Source organism: Lactuca serriola, chromosome 2 (genome assembly GCF_051521515.1).
Source record: "Lactuca serriola cultivar US96UC23 chromosome 2, Lser_US96UC23_V15, whole genome shotgun sequence".
Lineage (NCBI taxonomy): Eukaryota > Viridiplantae > Streptophyta > Magnoliopsida > Asterales > Asteraceae > Lactuca > Lactuca serriola.
Genome location: NC_136409.1, coordinates 235,957,170 through 235,966,240, shown reverse-complemented (window position 1 = coordinate 235,966,240; position 9,071 = coordinate 235,957,170).

Here is a 9,071-nt window from a genome sequence, read left to right as displayed (position 1 = left end):
TGATTCAATGCAAAACCATTAGACAATATCACAACATCAAACTTTTGATGCCATTGTTTTGGTGCTTGTTTCAGTTGGTTTTTGTATACAACAACATCCTATGGTGCACATACAACCCTAAATGTTTTGGATCTATGTTTTCTCTAATTATACATGCAATATTATTTCCAAAGCATTAAGCTTACAACTAGCATACATTACCTCTTGATGTAGCTTGTTGTGTTTGGCCTTTAAGAACTTAGCACCCCAAGTGTGATGCCTCAAATGGTTCACAACACACCTAGGACAAAGGAGAACTTGAGAGAGATGTTGTTAGCTCTAAAATCGGCTCTAATGAACTCCAAGAACTCTAGTGTATGATTTTGGGTGCTAAGGGAGTCCTTTTATAGTCTGGCAAAGTCTAGGGTTACATCCATGCAAACCTTAATGCCCATGACCTTTCATATTACTTAGGCTCCATGGGTTAAACCCCCATGGACTATCTATGGACTACCATATTGGTTAGCCCATCCTAAATAACACTTGGCCCACACTATCAGAATCATTGATTTACCCAATCAATCCTCATATATTTAATTAGTCTCTTTTGATCACAAAATTAATTCCAAATTAATTCTTGATCAATGCTAATTAAATAATATGATTTCATATTAATATATTAGAAATTATAATATACTAATAAATCATAAGTGATCTCTTAATCAAGCATCCATCCTATCAAATTGTCTTGGTGAAATGCAACCCGAAATGGACCATGCTACTCTCGGATCAAGTACATACCAATTATAGTTATGTGCTTACACACCTAATCCAAAAGTCTCCCACGTGGATAAGTCTAATAACTATTATTTCAAGTACGACTCCAAAATCCCGACGAGCAATCATAGCTCTTAAAAGCCGTTGTCGAACTCTGACCTAGTCAAATGACACGTCCATTAGATAAGGGATCATATATTCCTCCATTCTAGATATCGTATGAACTGAGACATGGATTATAATCATTCTCCCTATTCATGTGTTGTTTCCCGATTTCCGATTTATGACGATTGGCTAATTGAACAAATCAAATCAGTCCAGGCTTGGCCAAGCACTTAGGATTGTCATCACTAAATCATCGAGGGGCCCATAGATATCGCTTTTATCCCACTTTGGGTAAAAGGAATGGATAAACTTCGACTCAAATGCTTGCTTGTACTTACTCATTAAATCACACACAACAATATGTTTTATAACACCAAGTTACTGGTGCGTTTACATATGTTAATGTGCAACCGAATTGCAAACTACAACTCACATGTCTTGGTTTCAAGAATATAAGATATTATCGTCTCACAATCATTCGTGATAAAATCCATGAAGGGATTCAAATGAGTGTGGGTTTAATCCAATACTCGAATCTTATTCCAAAAGTACTCATGAACACTGCAGCAAACTTGTGTTATGTCTAAACGCATTTAGATAATCTACAAACCCATTCATGATAGTCTAGCTTCAATACCTACTTCCAAAGAATGATCGATTGTGGATAGTTTGAATAACCTAGGTATTCGGGAAGTCAAAACATCCAAAGTGAAACACAATAATAATTGAATCCAATATGCTCTCAAAACCTTTGAATATAAATAAAACACCTTTTATTTAATCACCATATTGATTGCGCATTATTCATTGTATAATGTTTCGATTGATCAACTCAATACTTGAATTATAACAATAGTCATCCCATGCTCCGAGCATGCACACTATGTTTTACCTATTGTCTTTTCTTTGTGAAATAGATCAACTGAAAGCACTGCAATGACACTCATTTCATAATTCCAAATCCTTATCGTAAATGTAAGAATACCAAATTCTAGCCATTCGTTATAATCTGTTAGATTTTAAACTTGTATGCAATGATCATCTTGTAATGACTATGCACAAAAGTTGCAGAGACTTGGCAACAGACATTACAAAGTATTCCAATAGAGAGCAATTCCATGGAAACGAAGTCTCACATTCAAAGTACATTCCTTTGAACATCCTTCTTGTATTAAGTTTTCTAATCTTACACATATTTAAAGAATAGCTTCCACTTATGGAAACATTTCCATATTTCCATTTTGACTATCACTTTTGAACAAGAGTTACCTCTTCTCAGAGTATGCCAACATGGTCCTTCCGAAATTTACACTATACTTCTAACTGTCCATAAGCAATCAATCTTTAGTAAACCTCAGATTGTCCTCGACAATTGCTTAACTATTTTAGTCATATCCAGTTCTGGTCCATTTTCCCTCTTAATGTCCTAGGCATTTGGAAAATTCATAACACATAAATATTATAGCATATGCAATCGACCCTATACCCGAAGCATATGGGATAAGATCCATAATGTCTCACATAAAGACGTGATACTTTACCAATCTCCTGCTATAATATTTTAATATATAAAATTTCCTTATGTCGAATCTTTTCAACATAACATCCATATATATTTTTGACTAAACTTATTTAAAATCTCAATCTAAGCTTTTAGAATTGAAATGAAGTATGAATTTCTCTCCCTTAATTATAGCAAAACAACTTTTCAAACCCTGCAACTTTGCGATTTGAAACTTTTTGTTTTCAATAATTAACATTGCTAACTTGCAACAATTACCATAATAATTATGCTCCCACTAGCACAATAATTATTATCTTACTAGCATAACACTTATGCTCCCACTAGCTTTGACATGTACCTAGAAATCAAATGGACTTCTAGAAATCAATACTTATTGACTTTCATTACCAAAGTTCAGATTTCTGATACGGCATGCTTTAATAAGACTTTATCTAGTCTTCTCATAATCATACGCCTTTCCTTAGATAGCTCACATGTGTGTCTAAACAATTTTAGAAGTTACAGTAATAAGTCTCAAATGTTTTGACCTTTTGTCATTTCTCACAATTTGAACTATGAAGAGGGATGTCGTAATCATAATCGAATTTGAGAATGCAAATATCACAATTGCTAACTATTTAAAATCTACTTAGTGAAAGCGTTTCCTCACAATCATTTTCATGAATTGGAGAGAAACCTTACGACACTTAGATTTTATGGTGTATATGTTCCTATCCATGTGAATTGGTCATAACCATAATCACAAGACAAGGTTAGTGACAAATCCAAACTCATATGGAATGAACTTGTTCAATCTTAATTTCTTGCCACCTGGCAGCACAAGGTTCTGCCTTTACTTCCAAGTTGTTATGCAAACAATTGAGAACTCATAGAACTCACATACATAGTAACTGGAATGGCCACAAAAACACGAATATGTCAACACGATAGGTTACAAACCTCAAGTCGTGTGCTAGTGATTAACAATAGGTTTACTCTTGATTAGTTCTTGAAACTTATCAAGATCTTTAAGACTCCTACTGACCTCTTAACATATAAGTTTCTCTTTGTCAAGAGACATTACTTGACAAAAAAAATCAAGAGTTAGTGTGGTTTCTTATCAAGACAAACACTTCACACCATTGGTCTTAGTTGGTCTTTGTTTTATCCAAAACATAACAACTTACCAATTTCAAATGTACAAGAGTAGAAAACATTTTACTCTACATTTGACAAGTGCTATAAACCTTCTTAAGATTATGTCACTCAAGTTACAATCTTGGAGTATGACTCTAATACTTGTTCTTGGAACGAATTATGATTCACCTTTTGATTTAACCATTTCAACAATTAACGATTTCTCTTCTTAGCCATACAAGTGCACTAATTAGTGTCCTTAGAGGATCAATTTTGATATGGTCTTTCATAATTATTAAGATGATCATAAAACACAATACTAAAGTACTCTCTCATCCTTTTAGATTGGAGAAACTTTTATCTTTCTGGCTACTTTAATTCTTCTTATTTTTTCTGCTACACATTGAAACTTTTTCAACGATTCAGAATTATACTTAATCTTGTAAGCATAACCATATTTACTAAACTTTAGTAAATCATGATGAATAGTCTTATCGCCCCTTGTGGTGGACCTGACCAGCACACAACCAAGTGTATCTGATCGCATAGTCCTTCACTTGAGTCACATATACATGTGAACAAGGAATTAGTCTTAATTTTCCAAATATGAAGGTTCTCATTCATCACACAATACAAGTTACATGATTCCGATTTTCTATCCAATTGAAACTTGAGTGATGAGAATCATTCCTTATTTGGTAAATTTTTGACTCTACCACAAACAAAAGAATCAAATTCATTTTCCAATATTGCTATCAATGGAAACATATAAACAACATTTTTCACAAATGCCATTGTAAGGAGACTTAAAAATAAAAAATCAAATTTTTTTTTCTTTATTCATAAAACTACGGAAAACTTGTCCTTACAATGCAAATACAAATGAAAACTATGTTGTTATGTATTCCTAAGCAATCTATCATAACACTTAAGTAGAAGTTCAAAATTATGATCATCGAGCCATGCGATCGAAATCCATCTTTTCATGATCAGAATCAGCTTACTCTTCCTTTAAGCTTCCTTTCTTTTCTTCGATCCTTCAAAACATCAAAATGTAATTACATTACATCATGTATTAAGAATCTCAAAATAGGAACTTAATAGAGTTAGACAGTGGACTTACCTGAAGTAGAGTCAAATATTTTGACTTTACCATCCTTGGATCTTTCAGGTATATATGACAGCTTCGTTACCAATGTCCCTCTAAATAGCAATAGAAACAAATGGTTTCTTTTGCATCGGCACATGAGACAATCCTAGAACTGGCCTTTCTCTTAAGTTCAAACTTTTTGACTTTAGCCAATTTCTCTCTCCTAGGAGAAGAAATCATTTTTGTACTGTCACAGTTGTCCATGGAAATTTGGGAAGTAGATCTTCCAATCAACTATGCTTTACCAGTGTGCCAAATCATTTCTGATTCAGTAACAATTAGTAAATAGGTGAGATCAATAAGGGTCACGTCGTGGTCTATCATATAGTAGTCTTTAACAAACTGACTATACGACTCGGGAAGTGACTGAAGAACCAAGTCAACAGTCGACTTCCTCGACACAACGAATCCTAACATTCCCAACCTGTCAATGTGTGACTTCATCTCCAAGACATGTGCACACACAGACCTTCCATCTTGGTGTTTGCTTGCCAATAGAGTTTGAGTGACCTTGAACTTTTCAAGTCTTTGAAATTGTGGGTTAGGGAGAATTATTGAAGGAGGTGGAGGAAGTGAAGTATGATTTCTAGGAACATCATCTTCACGAGGAAAGCTATTTCCAAAAGATTTGGGAAGACCATAGTTGTCTGAACTAGACATCTACAAGGGAGAAATTCAATTTAAGTTGATTTAAATCCTGAATATAACACCCAAATGAAATATTAAGGCTAGGACCCAACACAATAATTCACAATTCGAAAGAGGGATGCCGTAATCCAATTGCAAACTATTTGTTGGTAGGTAAATGACGATTTACCAATTCCACCACGAAAACGAAATTTTAAACGAATAAAGTTTTAAATGAAACTCCTAGATCTTTTGAGATTCATTGAACTTTTCAATGACATGTTTAATCTCGATTATGCTCTTCAAGTTTGTGACTGTGATACCGAGGATCACAAACAAAGTGTGAATAACCATGCAAACATACTTGGTACTCTCGATGTCATTTATCACCTAATCAATGTGCCGGTTAACCACACATGCTCCATTGATCTATGACAAACATCAAGCTACCCTTTGCCACCCTTGTTAGTCCAAGTTAATGTGTCGGTTAACCACACACGCTCCATTAACGACTTGGCAAGGTGCAAAGTGCAATTTCATGGAATAGCACCAAATTCACATTTTTCTAAGTAACTAAGATTGGGAATTTATAGGTGTTTAGTTACAAGGTATTTTTCATGTACGTTTAATGAAAATTAATGTCCTATCCTACCCGTTCGGCTAATGACCCTCCATCAGTCAAGGAAGCGGTGTGTGAGAGTGGACACCCATTAAACCGTCATTTTATAGGCAGTAACCTTATACCCCCTTATAGACCGACTTCGTGAATAAGGTCTACTAACGGTAAGACCGACTTTTTACTTATACATATAATATATTAAACTTTTAATATTATAATAGTATAAGGGTGTATTTTAAACTTTTAAAATACTAAGTGGTTTAATCTATTAATTAAACTATACTCTTAATTTAATTAAACTTAAATCATGTCATTATGGAATTATTAATTCTCTTTTAATTAAAAACTTTAATTAACTATTAATAAAGTCCATAAGGATGTAATATGGATTATTCAAAACATCAAGATGCTAAAACAAAATTAAAGCTATTTAATTTATTATTAAGTTATGAACCCATGAATTACACTTTTGAAAACTTTTCAAATAACTTTAGTTTTAGAATTCAATGTCTCATAAAAAAAACTTTTCAAATTCCAAAACTTGAGGGCAAGTTATGAAACTCTTCAAAGCGATTTATAACAAATTTTGTAACCTTTGAAGACTCTTGGAATTTATAACTTAAAAAGTTAATGAATGAGGCTTTTCACATCCATAACTTATGGAAGTTTCAAAACTCTTAAGATCATAACTTTAAAAAAAACTTTTGAGTTCCAAAATATTATGACAAAATTTGTAACTCCTTAAAAACATTTAGATCAAACTTTTAAAACAAAGAAAATAATCATATCATTCTATCTTTTAATAAATTGACGTAATTCAACTCTTGTAGTAAAATGATGCAAATTTTACAAATAAATAGTTTTTCATAAAATCAAGTAATTATCTTAAAATTTGACAAACTTCATGTTTTTTTTCTTTTAACTTTGAAAATCAAACATTTGTAACAATATAACAGAAAACAACCAATCGCTTTGATACCACTGTTGGGTTTTTGTATACTACAAACAGGGCACGTAGTCGAATCCATAAGGATAGCCCTATGAAAGAGTCTATCTCTAGTAGGAATACTATGAAAACACATCCTCCATAAAAAATCAACTTAACTGGAACACAAATATTCTAATAAGTCTATGTACCCCCTATGGCAAGCAAACCACTATCATGTTGGATTAGGTGTCTAAGTTCATAACTATTTCTGGAATGTACTTGACCCGATTGGCATGGTCCATTTGAGTTGCATGGCATCGGAACAATTTGGATAGACTTTTGTGAGAAAAGGATAATTATGATTTGTTAATATATTATAAGTTCTAATATATTAATATGAAATCATATTATTTAATTAGTATTGATCAAGAATTAATTTGGAATTAATTATGTGATCAAAAGGAGACTAATTAAATATATGGGGATTGATTGCGTAAATCATCCATTCTTATATATGTGGGCTTATGATCCATAGTTCTTCATGTTGGGCTAAACCCATGGATACTCCTTGGAGGTTTTAACCCATGGAACATGAAGAATATGGAAAGACATGAGTTAAATGGTGTAACCCTAATATCCACCATATATAAGGACCCCATGACTCAAGAAATTGGAACTAGTGTGTGTACACATGAGGGCTAGCCAATTTGAGCATAAGAACCTTTTCTATCAAGTTATTCCAAGATGTTGATGATGTTGTGTGAACCATTTGAGGTGTCACACTTGAGACACTAGGCTCTTAAGCTCCATGGAATCAAGCTACATGAAAATGTATGTCTTCTAAGTTGTTTATATTACCCAAGTATCAATGATTGTATGCTAGTTAGGGTAATACCTTGGAAAGTTAAAGTTTGCATGTATAATAGAGAAAACATAGATCCAAGGTATTTAGGGTTGCATGTACACCATAGGAGTGTTAGAATGCTCAAAAACCTTCATATCCAAGAACAGACAAGCCGACGACACAAAAAAGAATTAGATACATCTAGCAATCAACCCAACTTATATAAAGACAAATCTAATTGAACCCCATGTGTCACACCCCCAAACCAAGGATGGCGGAAACGTCCGGGGGTGGAGGACTTCATGTAGAGTATCACAACAACGAGTATAATAGTGCTCAAAGTAAATACAACCATCATAAATATAATTGAAAAAGGTTACACCAAAGTATATGTTTACATGATTCAAATCAATTACATTATGATACAAAGTGAACTATTCGACGATTTATCGTCCCATCCTCAAAACGTGGTTGATTTCCTGTTTCACTGAATTCCTGAGAATACAAGTAGTTTTGAAAGGTGTCAACACAAAGGTTGGTGAGTTCATAAGATTTTGACAGTAAGAGTTTGAAAATCGATCTTTGTAAAGAGATGTATGTTACCAGGAAAATCCAATATTTTCCTTACAAAAGTTATGTAGTCCTAAATACCAGGACCGAAAATGAACAAATATTTGTCATACTTAAAAATATAAAGGTGGTTTTAAATTGGCATAAAAACCCTTTCTGATGTGAGAAAAATTCCGTAATGAATGATGTGTAGTCTTAAATACCAAGACCAAAAGTATACAATAAAGTATGTAATTGTTGATATAAAAAGTGATTTTAAATCGACATAAAACCCTTTTTTTTATATGAAGGCGTACAAGTATTTTTCCATACTTAAAGTAATTTCAGTGAGCTAAATAGACCTAACTCGCTAAGTTAAGGTTAGAACCCGTAAATCTTATGATTGTTAATACCACATGTGAGCTATTATAACCATACTTGACATAGACGGCCTCGTAATGCGACGTTCTTCAGGCGTCGCCGTTAAATTACACTTGTCACAACAGACCTGCCGGTCTAGCTGTTGCGAGCAGCTCTGGTGTGGGTTTATCAAACCCAATATAGATCTATACACAACTATCACGTTCTCCCTACAAGAGACTCTGGTTACAATTTACAAGACTTTTTGACTTTGTTACTTTGGAAGTAACCCGAAGGGAATGACTCACAAATTTATTCATTAACAGATTTACGTGAACTAACGGAAAACCTTTGGTAAATAAGTTTGAGAAGTAAATGATACATAAACTATACCTATTATAGTTTATCCAAAACGTTTGTAATGTATAAGAATTCTTTTATGAATGCTTTAATGCTATGAATCCATAAACTATGCTCATTATAGCTTAATAT